The sequence below is a fragment of the Electrophorus electricus genome, chromosome 7 (genome assembly GCF_041902795.1).
Source record: "Electrophorus electricus isolate QZ-2024a chromosome 7, ASM4190279v1, whole genome shotgun sequence".
In the NCBI taxonomy this organism is placed as follows: domain Eukaryota; kingdom Metazoa; phylum Chordata; class Actinopteri; order Gymnotiformes; family Gymnotidae; genus Electrophorus; species Electrophorus electricus.
In genome coordinates, this window is record NC_137503.1 from 32,490,068 (window position 1) to 32,503,227 (window position 13,160).

The following is a 13,160-nucleotide window of genomic DNA, read 5'->3' on the forward strand; positions in this document are numbered from 1 at the left end:
AATTCTTTTGTGTGTGTAAAACGGTGCTTTCACTCAAGTCGACGCTTTAGACATTTTTGGACAAAGAAGCTAATTGCGCCAATAAGATAATGTTTTCTTGAAATCCAAGATAACCTAGTGTATTCTTGAGTACTGAGGCTTGAAATCCAAGACGGCTGTGAATTCCAAGAATGCAACCCATGTCTCTCATATATCTTTTCAAATGTACTACTCTAAAAGGCTTAATCAGGCTTTAAAATAAATGTATTAAACAGAGTATAGTGAACATCAAGAGACAAACTTCAACTAGTTTTCCATGATATTTCAGGTTTTATGCTTCAGAAACCTCTTGTGCACATATGGGGCTATCAATCAACAAAGGCAATGGATGAAACATCCATGCTTGCAGAAAAAACAAAACTATCCATGTAGCATCAATGCAAAAGATTCTGGGGTATCCCTGTAACTCAGCCTTTCTAGGCTGAGTAACAGCTTCCTTCTCTTTTCAAATAGGTTTCCTATTGACAAGATCCTAAACAATCCAGCCAATTTGTTGAATGCAAGGGAGTAAATGCGATGTTAAAGTCATTTAAACATGGGCAGAACATGTTTGCTACTGCTACAGTGCTTGGTTTAAGCCTTATCTGTAATCAAACCATGCACCTTTCTTGCCAGGAGAATGCCAAAGTTTCTATTAGCAGGGCTGTCATGTTTGGATGACGCTTCATGCGCTACAAACAAATGGCTTTTAACTGCTATTTTCCATTATGAATCCATAATTTAATTTGACCATACCGGGAGTCAAACCCAGGTGAAAACCAGAAATCCTGACTGCTAGACCATACAGGAAACTTGTTTTTCAGTCAAAAACAATTGAGAGTGGCCAAGAAGGCGGTCCACACGGAAGGGACCGGCTCAAAAGTTTGCCCCAGCAAGACACCGGAGTGAGGCTGCGAGTAGCTTTAAATTTCAAAGTGATAGGGTGGTGCTTTCACTCAAGTCGAATTGTTAGCAATCGTGTGATGAATAAGCTAAATCTCAACATGACAGGAGATCAACGAGCCAGCTAGGAGTCGAACCTAGAATCTTCTGATTCGTAGTCAGACACGTTATCCATTGCGCCACTGGCCCAGAAAACTAATGCCCATGTAAGATATTTTCTGTATCAAATTACTTTTCTGTTTTTCGGTCAAAAACAATTGAGAGTGGCCAAGAAGGCGGTCCACACGGAAGGGACCGGCTCAAAAGGTTGCCGTGACCCGGAGTTGCTGCAGCCACAATGCAGAGTACTAACCTCTATACGATCACGGCAATATTCGCTTAGCACACAGGTTCCCAGTGCAATGTTTCCTCCCACAAAATGGCAAATTTGTAATGCTAGGAACCCAAGAGTGCCATTCTCTGAAATTCGCAACAATAATTTTTGCCTGCCACCTTTTTGAATCTACTTTAAATCTTCTAGTGGCCTAAATCTAAATCAAATGGTATGCTTGTATAATAATACAATAACCTATTGTATTCTTGAGTGCTGAGGCTTGAAATCCAAGATGGCTGTGAATTCCAGGAATGCAACCCATGTCTCTCAAATTTTCTCCTCATAAAGGCTTAATTGGTTTAGAAATTCTTTTGTCTGTGTAAAACGGTGCTTTCACTCAAGTCGACGCTTTAGACATTTTTGGACAAAGAAGCTAATTGCGCCAATAAGATAATGTTTTCTTGAAATCCAAGATAACCTAGTGTATTCTTGAGTACTGAGGCTTGAAATCCAAGACGGCTGTGAATTCCAAGAATGCAACCCATGTCTCTCATATATCTTTTCAAATGTACTACTCTAAAAGGCTTAATCAGGCTTTAAAATAAATGTATTAAACAGAGTATAGTGAACATCAAGAGACAAACTTCAACTAGTTTTCCATGATATTTCAGGTTTTATGCTTCAGAAACCTCTTGTGCACATATGGGGCTATCAATCAACAAAGGCAATGGATGAAACATCCATGCTTGCAGAAAAAACAAAACTATCCATGTAGCATCAATGCAAAAGATTCTGGGGTATCCCTGTAACTCAGCCTTTCTAGGCTGAGTAACAGCTTCCTTCTCTTTTCAAATAGGTTTCCTATTGACAAGATCCTAAACAATCCAGCCAATTTGTTGAATGCAAGGGAGTAAATGCGATGTTAAAGTCATTTAAACATGGGCAGAACATGTTTGCTACTGCTACAGTGCTTGGTTTAAGCCTTATCTGTAATCAAACCATGCACCTTTCTTGCCAGGAGAATGCCAAAGTTTCTATTAGCAGGGCTGTCATGTTTGGATGACGCTTCATGCGCTACAAACAAATGGCTTTTAACTGCTATTTTCCATTATGAATCCATAATTTAATTTGACCATACCGGGAGTCAAACCCAGGTGAAAACCAGAAATCCTGACTGCTAGACCATACAGGAAACTTGTTTTTCAGTCAAAAACAATTGAGAGTGGCCAAGAAGGCGGTCCACACGGAAGGGACCGGCTCAAAAGGTTGCCATGACCCGGAGTCGAACCGGGGTTGCTGCAGCCACAATGCAGAGTACTAACCTCTATACGATCACGGCAATATTCGCTTAGCACACAGGTTCCCACTGCAATGTTTCCTCACACAAAATGGCAAATTTGTAATGCTAGGAACCCCAGAGTGCCATTCTCTGAAATTCGCAACAATAATTTTTGCCTGCCACCTTTTTGAATCTACTTTAAATCTTCTAGTGGCCTAAATCTAAATCAAATGGTATGCTTGTATAATAATCCAATAACCTATTGTATTCTTGAGTGCTGAGGCTTGAAATCCAAGATGGCTGTGAATTCCAGGAATGCAACCCATGTCTCTCAAATTTTCTCCTCATAAAGGCTTAATTGGTTTAGAAATTCTTTTGTCTGTGTAAAACGGTGCTTTCACTCAAGTCGACGCTTTAGACATTTTTGGACAAAGAAGCTAATTGCGCCAATAAGATAATGTTTTCTTGAAATCCAAGATAACCTAGTGTATTCTTGAGTACTGAGGCTTGAAATCCAAGACGGCTGTGAATTCCAAGAATGCAACCCATGTCTCTCATATATCTTTTCAAATGTACTACTCTAAAAGGCTTAATCAGGCTTTAAAATAAATGTATTAAACAGAGTATAGTGAACATCAAGAGACAAACTTCAACTAGTTTTCCATGATATTTCAGGTTTTATGCTTCAGAAACCTCTTGTGCACATATGGGGCTATCAATCAACAAAGGCAATGGATGAAACATCCATGCTTGCAGAAAAAACAAAACTATCCATGTAGCATCAATGCAAAAGATTCTGGGGTATCCCTGTAACTCAGCCTTTCTAGGCTGAGTAACAGCTTCCTTCTCTTTTCAAATAGGTTTCCTATTGACAAGATCCTAAACAATCCAGCCAATTTGTTGAATGCAAGGGAGTAAATGCGATGTTAAAGTCATTTAAACATGGGCAGAACATGTTTGCTACTGCTACAGTGCTTGGTTTAAGCCTTATCTGTAATCAAACCATGCACCTTTCTTGCCAGGAGAATGCCAAAGTTTCTATTAGCAGGGCTGTCATGTTTGGATGACGCTTCATGCGCTACAAACAAATGGCTTTTAACTGCTATTTTCCATTATGAATCCATAATTTAATTTGACCATACCGGGAGTCAAACCCAGGTGAAAACCAGAAATCCTGACTGCTAGACCATACAGGAAACTTGTTTTTCAGTCAAAAACAATTGAGAGTGGCCAAGAAGGCGGTCCACACGGAAGGGACCGGCTCAAAAGGTTGCCATGACCCGGAGTCGAACCGGGGTTGCTGCAGCCACAATGCAGAGTACTAACCTCTATACGATCACGGCAATATTCGCTTAGCACACAGGTTCCCACTGCAATGTTTCCTCACACAAAATGGCAAATTTGTAATGCTAGGAACCCCAGAGTGCCATTCTCTGAAATTCGCAACAATAATTTTTGCCTGCCACCTTTTTGAATCTACTTTAAATCTTCTAGTGGCCTAAATCTAAATCAAATGGTATGCTTGTATAATAATCCAATAACCTATTGTATTCTTGAGTGCTGAGGCTTGAAATCCAAGATGGCTGTGAATTCCAGGAATGCAACCCATGTCTCTCAAATTTTCTCCTCATAAAGGCTTAATTGGTTTAGAAATTCTTTTGTCTGTGTAAAACGGTGCTTTCACTCAAGTCGACGCTTTAGACATTTTTGGACAAAGAAGCTAATTGCGCCAATAAGATAATGTTTTCTTGAAATCCAAGATAACCTAGTGTATTCTTGAGTACTGAGGCTTGAAATCCAAGACGGCTGTGAATTCCAAGAATGCAACCCATGTCTCTCATATATCTTTTCAAATGTACTACTCTAAAAGGCTTAATCAGGCTTTAAAATAAATGTATTAAACAGAGTATAGTGAACATCAAGAGACAAACTTCAACTAGTTTTCCATGATATTTCAGGTTTTATGCTTCAGAAACCTCTTGTGCACATATGGGGCTATCAATCAACAAAGGCAATGGATGAAACATCCATGCTTGCAGAAAAAACAAAACTATCCATGTAGCATCAATGCAAAAGATTCTGGGGTATCCCTGTAACTCAGCCTTTCTAGGCTGAGTAACAGCTTCCTTCTCTTTTCAAATAGGTTTCCTATTGACAAGATCCTAAACAATCCAGCCAATTTGTTGAATGCAAGGGAGTAAATGCGATGTTAAAGTCATTTAAACATGGGCAGAACATGTTTGCTACTGCTACAGTGCTTGGTTTAAGCCTTATCTGTAATCAAACCATGCACCTTTCTTGCCAGGAGAATGCCAAAGTTTCTATTAGCAGGGCTGTCATGTTTGGATGACGCTTCATGCGCTACAAACAAATGGCTTTTAACTGCTATTTTCCATTATGAATCCATAATTTAATTTGACCATACTGGGAGTCAAACCCAGGTGAAATCCAGAAATCCTGACTGCTAGACCATACAGGAAACTTGTTTTTCAGTCAAAAACAATTGAGAGTGGCCAAGAAGGCGGTCCACACGGAAGGGACCGGCTCAAAAGTTTGCCCCAGCAAGACACCGGAGTGAGGCTGCGAGTAGCTTTAAATTTTAAAGTGATAGGGTGGTGCTTTCACTCAAGTCGAATTGTTAGCAATCGTGTGATGAATAAGCTAAATCTCAACATGACAGGAGATCAACGAGCCAGCTAGGAGTCGAACCTAGAATCTTCTGATTCGTAGTCAGACACGTTATCCATTGCGCCACTGGCCCGGAAAACTAATGCCCATGTAAGATATTTTCTGTATCAAATTACTTTTCTGTTTTTCGGTCAAAAACAATTGAGAGTGGACAAGAAGGCGGTCCACACGGAAGGGACCGGCTCAAAAGGTTGCCGTGACCCGGAGTTGCTGCAGCCACAATGCAGAGTACTAACCTCTATACGATCACGGCAATATTCGCTTAGCACACAGGTTCCCAGTGCAATGTTTCCTCCCACAAAATGGCAAATTTGTAATGCTAGGAACCCAAGAGTGCCATTCTCTGAAATTCGCAACAATAAATTTTGCCTGCCACCTTTTTGAATCTACTTTAAATCTTCTAGTGGCCTAAATCTAAATCAAATGGTATGCTTGTATAAAAATCCAATAACCTATTGTATTCTTGAGTGCTGAGGCTTGAAATCCAAGATGGCTGTGAATTCCAGGAATGCAACCCATGTCTCTCAAATTTTCTCCTCATAAAGGCTTAATTGGTTTAGAAATTCTTTTGTGTGTGTAAAACGGTGCTTTCACTCAAGTCGACGCTTTAGACATTTTTGGACAAAGAAGCTAATTGCGCCAATAAGATAATGTTTTCTTGAAATCCAAGATAACCTAGTGTATTCTTGAGTACTGAGGCTTGAAATCCAAGACGGCTGTGAATTCCAAGAATGCAACCCATGTCTCTCATATATCTTTTCAAATGTACTACTCTAAAAGGCTTAATCAGGCTTTAAAATAAATGTATTAAACAGAGTATAGTGAACATCAAGAGACAAACTTCAACTAGTTTTCCATGATATTTCAGGTTTTATGCTTCAGAAACCTCTTGTGCACATATGGGGCTATCAATCAACAAAGGCAATGGATGAAACATCCATGCTTGCAGAAAAAACAAAACTATCCATGTAGCATCAATGCAAAAGATTCTGGGGTATCCCTGTAACTCAGCCTTTCTAGGCTGAGTAACAGCTTCCTTCTCTTTTCAAATAGGTTTCCTATTGACAAGATCCTAAACAATCCAGCCAATTTGTTGAATGCAAGGGAGTAAATGCGATGTTAAAGTCATTTAAACATGGGCAGAACATGTTTGCTACTGCTACAGTGCTTGGTTTAAGCCTTATCTGTAATCAAACCATGCACCTTTCTTGCCAGGAGAATGCCAAAGTTTCTATTAGCAGGGCTGTCATGTTTGGATGACGCTTCATGCGCTACAAACAAATGGCTTTTAACTGCTATTTTCCATTATGAATCCATAATTTAATTTGACCATACCGGGAGTCAAACCCAGGTGAAAACCAGAAATCCTGACTGCTAGACCATACAGGAAACTTGTTTTTCAGTCAAAAACAATTGAGAGTGGCCAAGAAGGCGGTCCACACGGAAGGGACCGGCTCAAAAGTTTGCCCCAGCAAGACACCGGAGTGAGGCTGCGAGTAGCTTTAAATTTTAAAGTGATAGGGTGGTGCATTCACTCAAGTCGAATTGTTAGCAATCGTGTGATGAATAAGCTAAATCTCAACATGACAGGAGATCAACGAGCCAGCTAGGAGTCGAACCTAGAATCTTCTGATTCGTAGTCAGACACGTTATCCATTGCGCCACTGGCCCGGAAAACTAATGCCCATGTAAGATATTTTCTGTATCAAATTACTTTTCTGTTTTTCGGTCAAAAACAATTGAGAGTGGACAAGAAGGCGGTCCACACGGAAGGGACCGGCTCAAAAGGTTGCCGTGACCCGGAGTTGCTGCAGCCACAATGCAGAGTACTAACCTCTATACGATCACGGCAATATTCGCTTAGCACACAGGTTCCCAGTGCAATGTTTCCTCCCACAAAATGGCAAATTTGTAATGCTAGGAACCCAAGAGTGCCATTCTCTGAAATTCGCAACAATAAATTTTGCCTGCCACCTTTTTGAATCTACTTTAAATCTTCTAGTGGCCTAAATCTAAATCAAATGGTATGCTTGTATAAAAATCCAATAACCTATTGTATTCTTGAGTGCTGAGGCTTGAAATCCAAGATGGCTGTGAATTCCAGGAATGCAACCCATGTCTCTCAAATTTTCTCCTCATAAAGGCTTAATTGGTTTAGAAATTCTTTTGTGTGTGTAAAACGGTGCTTTCACTCAAGTCGACGCTTTAGACATTTTTGGACAAAGAAGCTAATTGCGCCAATAAGATAATGTTTTCTTGAAATCCAAGATAACCTAGTGTATTCTTGAGTACTGAGGCTTGAAATCCAAGACGGCTGTGAATTCCAAGAATGCAACCCATGTCTCTCATATATCTTTTCAAATGTACTACTCTAAAAGGCTTAATCAGGCTTTAAAATAAATGTATTAAACAGAGTATAGTGAACATCAAGAGACAAACTTCAACTAGTTTTCCATGATATTTCAGGTTTTATGCTTCAGAAACCTCTTGTGCACATATGGGGCTATCAATCAACAAAGGCAATGGATGAAACATCCATGCTTGCAGAAAAAACAAAACTATCCATGTAGCATCAATGCAAAAGATTCTGGGGTATCCCTGTAACTCAGCCTTTCTAGGCTGAGTAACAGCTTCCTTCTCTTTTCAAATAGGTTTCCTATTGACAAGATCCTAAACAATCCAGCCAATTTGTTGAATGCAAGGGAGTAAATGCGATGTTAAAGTCATTTAAACATGGGCAGAACATGTTTGCTACTGCTACAGTGCTTGGTTTAAGCCTTATCTGTAATCAAACCATGCACCTTTCTTGCCAGGAGAATGCCAAAGTTTCTATTAGCAGGGCTGTCATGTTTGGATGACGCTTCATGCGCTACAAACAAATGGCTTTTAACTGCTATTTTCCATTATGAATCCATAATTTAATTTGACCATACCGGGAGTCAAACCCAGGTGAAAACCAGAAATCCTGACTGCTAGACCATACAGGAAACTTGTTTTTCAGTCAAAAACAATTGAGAGTGGCCAAGAAGGCGGTCCACACGGAAGGGACCGGCTCAAAAGTTTGCCCCAGCAAGACACCGGAGTGAGGCTGCGAGTAGCTTTAAATTTTAAAGTGATAGGGTGGTGCTTTCACTCAAGTCGAACTGTTAGCAATCGTGTGATGAATAAGCTAAATCTCAACATGACAGGAGATCAACGAGCCAGCTAGGAGTCGAACCTAGAATCTTCTGATTCGTAGTCAGACACGTTATCCATTGCGCCACTGGCCCGGAAAACTAATGCCCATGTAAGATATTTTCTGTATCAAATTACTTTTCTGTTTTTCGGTCAAAAACAATTGAGAGTGGACAAGAAGGCGGTCCACACGGAAGGGACCGGCTCAAAAGGTTGCCGTGACCCGGAGTTGCTGCAGCCACAATGCAGAGTACTAACCTCTATACGATCACGGCAATATTCGCTTAGCACACAGGTTCCCAGTGCAATGTTTCCTCCCACAAAATGGCAAATTTGTAATGCTAGGAACCCAAGAGTGCCATTCTCTGAAATTCGCAACAATAAATTTTGCCTGCCACCTTTTTGAATCTACTTTAAATCTTCTAGTGGCCTAAATCTAAATCAAATGGTATGCTTGTATAAAAATCCAATAACCTATTGTATTCTTGAGTGCTGAGGCTTGAAATCCAAGATGGCTGTGAATTCCAGGAATGCAACCCATGTCTCTCAAATTTTCTCCTCATAAAGGCTTAATTGGTTTAGAAATTCTTTTGTGTGTGTAAAACGGTGCTTTCACTCAAGTCGACGCTTTAGACATTTTTGGACAAAGAAGCTAATTGCGCCAATAAGATAATGTTTTCTTGAAATCCAAGATAACCTAGTGTATTCTTGAGTACTGAGGCTTGAAATCCAAGACGGCTGTGAATTCCAAGAATGCAACCCATGTCTCTCATATATCTTTTCAAATGTACTACTCTAAAAGGCTTAATCAGGCTTTAAAATAAATGTATTAAACAGAGTATAGTGAACATCAAGAGACAAACTTCAACTAGTTTTCCATGATATTTCAGGTTTTATGCTTCAGAAACCTCTTGTGCACATATGGGGCTATCAATCAACAAAGGCAATGGATGAAACATCCATGCTTGCAGAAAAAACAAAACTATCCATGTAGCATCAATGCAAAAGATTCTGGGGTATCCCTGTAACTCAGCCTTTCTAGGCTGAGTAACAGCTTCCTTCTCTTTTCAAATAGGTTTCCTATTGACAAGATCCTAAACAATCCAGCCAATTTGTTGAATGCAAGGGAGTAAATGCGATGTTAAAGTCATTTAAACATGGGCAGAACATGTTTGCTACTGCTACAGTGCTTGGTTTAAGCCTTATCTGTAATCAAACCATGCACCTTTCTTGCCAGGAGAATGCCAAAGTTTCTATTAGCAGGGCTGTCATGTTTGGATGACGCTTCATGCGCTACAAACAAATGGCTTTTAACTGCTATTTTCCATTATGAATCCATAATTTAATTTGACCATACCGGGAGTCAAACCCAGGTGAAAACCAGAAATCCTGACTGCTAGACCATACAGGAAACTTGTTTTTCAGTCAAAAACAATTGAGAGTGGCCAAGAAGGCGGTCCACACGGAAGGGACCGGCTCAAAAGGTTGCCATGACCCGGAGTCGAACCGGGGTTGCTGCAGCCACAATGCAGAGTACTAACCTCTATACGATCACGGCAATATTCGCTTAGCACACAGGTTCCCACTGCAATGTTTCCTCACACAAAATGTCAAATTTGTAATGCTAGGAACCCCAGAGTGCCATTCTCTGAAATTCGCAACAATAATTTTTGCCTGCCACCTTTTTGAATCTACTTTAAATCTTCTAGTGGCCTAAATCTAAATCAAATGGTATGCTTGTATAATAATCCAATAACCTATTGTATTCTTGAGTGCTGAGGCTTGAAATCCAAGATGGCTGTGAATTCCAGGAATGCAACCCATGTCTCTCAAATTTTCTCCTCATAAAGGCTTAATTGGTTTAGAAATTCTTTTGTCTGTGTAAAACGGTGCTTTCACTCAAGTCGACGCTTTAGACATTTTTGGACAAAGAAGCTAATTGCGCCAATAAGATAATGTTTTCTTGAAATCCAAGATAACCTAGTGTATTCTTGAGTACTGAGGCTTGAAATCCAAGACGGCTGTGAATTCCAAGAATGCAACCCATGTCTCTCATATATCTTTTCAAATGTACTACTCTAAAAGGCTTAATCAGGCTTTAAAATAAATGTATTAAACAGAGTATAGTGAACATCAAGAGACAAACTTCAACTAGTTTTCCATGATATTTCAGGTTTTATGCTTCAGAAACCTCTTGTGCACATATGGGGCTATCAATCAACAAAGGCAATGGATGAAACATCCATGCTTGCAGAAAAAACAAAACTATCCATGTAGCATCAATGCAAAAGATTCTGGGGTATCCCTGTAACTCAGCCTTTCTAGGCTGAGTAACAGCTTCCTTCTCTTTTCAAATAGGTTTCCTATTGACAAGATCCTAAACAATCCAGCCAATTTGTTGAATGCAAGGGAGTAAATGCGATGTTAAAGTCATTTAAACATGGGCAGAACATGTTTGCTACTGCTACAGTGCTTGGTTTAAGCCTTATCTGTAATCAAACCATGCACCTTTCTTGCCAGGAGAATGCCAAAGTTTCTATTAGCAGGGCTGTCATGTTTGGATGACGCTTCATGCGCTACAAACAAATGGCTTTTAACTGCTATTTTCCATTATGAATCCATAATTTAATTTGACCATACCGGGAGTCAAACCCAGGTGAAAACCAGAAATCCTGACTGCTAGACCATACAGGAAACTTGTTTTTCAGTCAAAAACAATTGAGAGTGGCCAAGAAGGCGGTCCACATGGAAGGGACCGGCTCAAAAGGTTGCCATGACCCGGAGTCGAACCGGGGTTGCTGCAGCCACAATGCAGAGTACTAACCTCTATACGATCACGGCAATATTCGCTTAGCACACAGGTTCCCACTGCAATGTTTCCTCACACAAAATGGCAAATTTGTAATGCTAGGAACCCCAGAGTGCCATTCTCTGAAATTCGCAACAATAATTTTTGCCTGCCACCTTTTTGAATCTACTTTAAATCTTCTAGTGGCCTAAATCTAAATCAAATGGTATGCTTGTATAATAATCCAATAACCTATTGTATTCTTGAGTGCTGAGGCTTGAAATCCAAGATGGCTGTGAATTCCAGGAATGCAACCCATGTCTCTCAAATTTTCTCCTCATAAAGGCTTAATTGGTTTAGAAATTCTTTTGTCTGTGTAAAACGGTGCTTTCACTCAAGTCGACGCTTTAGACATTTTTGGACAAAGAAGCTAATTGCGCCAATAAGATAATGTTTTCTTGAAATCCAAGATAACCTAGTGTATTCTTGAGTACTGAGGCTTGAAATCCAAGACGGCTGTGAATTCCAAGAATGCAACCCATGTCTCTCATATATCTTTTCAAATGTACTACTCTAAAAGGCTTAATCAGGCTTTAAAATAAATGTATTAAACAGAGTATAGTGAACATCAAGAGACAAACTTCAACTAGTTTTCCATGATATTTCAGGTTTTATGCTTCAGAAACCTCTTGTGCACATATGGGGCTATCAATCAACAAAGGCAATGGATGAAACATCCATGCTTGCAGAAAAAACAAAACTATCCATGTAGCATCAATGCAAAAGATTCTGGGGTATCCCTGTAACTCAGCCTTTCTAGGCTGAGTAACAGCTTCCTTCTCTTTTCAAATAGGTTTCCTATTGACAAGATCCTAAACAATCCAGCCAATTTGTTGAATGCAAGGGAGTAAATGCGATGTTAAAGTCATTTAAACATGGGCAGAACATGTTTGCTACTGCTACAGTGCTTGGTTTAAGCCTTATCTGTAATCAAACCATGCACCTTTCTTGCCAGGAGAATGCCAAAGTTTCTATTAGCAGGGCTGTCATGTTTGGATGACGCTTCATGCGCTACAAACAAATGGCTTTTAACTGCTATTTTCCATTATGAATCCATAATTTAATTTGACCATACCGGGAGTCAAACCCAGGTGAAAACCAGAAATCCTGACTGCTAGACCATACAGGAAACTTGTTTTTCAGTCAAAAACAATTGAGAGTGGCCAAGAAGGCGGTCCACACGGAAGGGACCGGCTCAAAAGTTTGCCCCAGCAAGACACCGGAGTGAGGCTGCGAGTAGCTTTAAATTTTAAAGTGATAGGGTGGTGCTTTCACTCAAGTCGAATTGTTAGCAATCGTGTGATGAATAAGCTAAATCTCAACATGACAGGAGATCAACGAGCCAGCTAGGAGTCAAACCTAGAATCTTCTGATTCGTAGTCAGACACGTTATCCATTGCGCCACTGGCCCGGAAAACTAATACCCATGTAAGATATTTTCTGTATCAAATTACTTTTCTGTTTTTCGGTCAAAAACAATTGAGAGTGGACAAGAAGGCGGTCCACACGGAAGGGAAAGGCTCAAAAGGTTGCCGTGACCCGGAGTTGCTGCAGCCACAATGCAGAGTACTAACCTCTATACGATCACGGCAATATTCGCTTAGCACACAGGTTCCCAGTGCAATGTTTCCTCCCACAAAATGGCAAATTTGTAATGCTAGGAACCCAAGAGTGCCATTCTCTGAAATTCGCAACAATAATTTTTGCCTGCCACCTTTTTGAATCTACTTTAAATCTTCTAGTGGCCTAAATCTAAATCAAATGGTATGCTTGTATAATAATCCAATAACCTATTGTATTCTTGAGTGCTGAGGCTTGAAATCCAAGATGGCTGTGAATTCCAGGAATGCAACCCATGTCTCTCAAATTTTCTCCTCATAAAGGCTTAATTGGTTTAGAAATTCTTTTGTCTGTGTAAAACGGTGCTTTCACTCAAG

The 13,160-nt window shown here is 40.0% G+C and overlaps 5 non-coding genes across 5 annotated transcripts; all 5 read right to left on the reverse strand.

Annotated features, from left to right (window-relative positions):
• Positions 1 to 1,037: 1,037 nt before the first annotated feature.
• trnar-acg (transfer RNA arginine (anticodon ACG)) lies at positions 1,038 to 1,110 on the reverse strand. Its single transcript has one exon. It is a non-coding gene; the product is annotated as a tRNA-Arg (tRNA).
• Positions 1,111 to 5,201: 4,091 nt separating this feature from the next.
• Positions 5,202 to 5,274, reverse strand: trnar-acg (transfer RNA arginine (anticodon ACG)). Its single transcript has one exon. It is a non-coding gene; the product is annotated as a tRNA-Arg (tRNA).
• A 1,525-nt stretch (positions 5,275 to 6,799) lies between these two features.
• Positions 6,800 to 6,872, reverse strand: trnar-acg (transfer RNA arginine (anticodon ACG)). The gene has a single exon. It is a non-coding gene; the product is annotated as a tRNA-Arg (tRNA).
• Positions 6,873 to 8,397: 1,525 nt separating this feature from the next.
• On the reverse strand, positions 8,398 to 8,470 carry trnar-acg (transfer RNA arginine (anticodon ACG)). The gene has a single exon. It is a non-coding gene; the product is annotated as a tRNA-Arg (tRNA).
• Positions 8,471 to 12,561: 4,091 nt separating this feature from the next.
• Positions 12,562 to 12,634, reverse strand: trnar-acg (transfer RNA arginine (anticodon ACG)). The gene has a single exon. It is a non-coding gene; the product is annotated as a tRNA-Arg (tRNA).
• Positions 12,635 to 13,160: the final 526 nt, after the last annotated feature.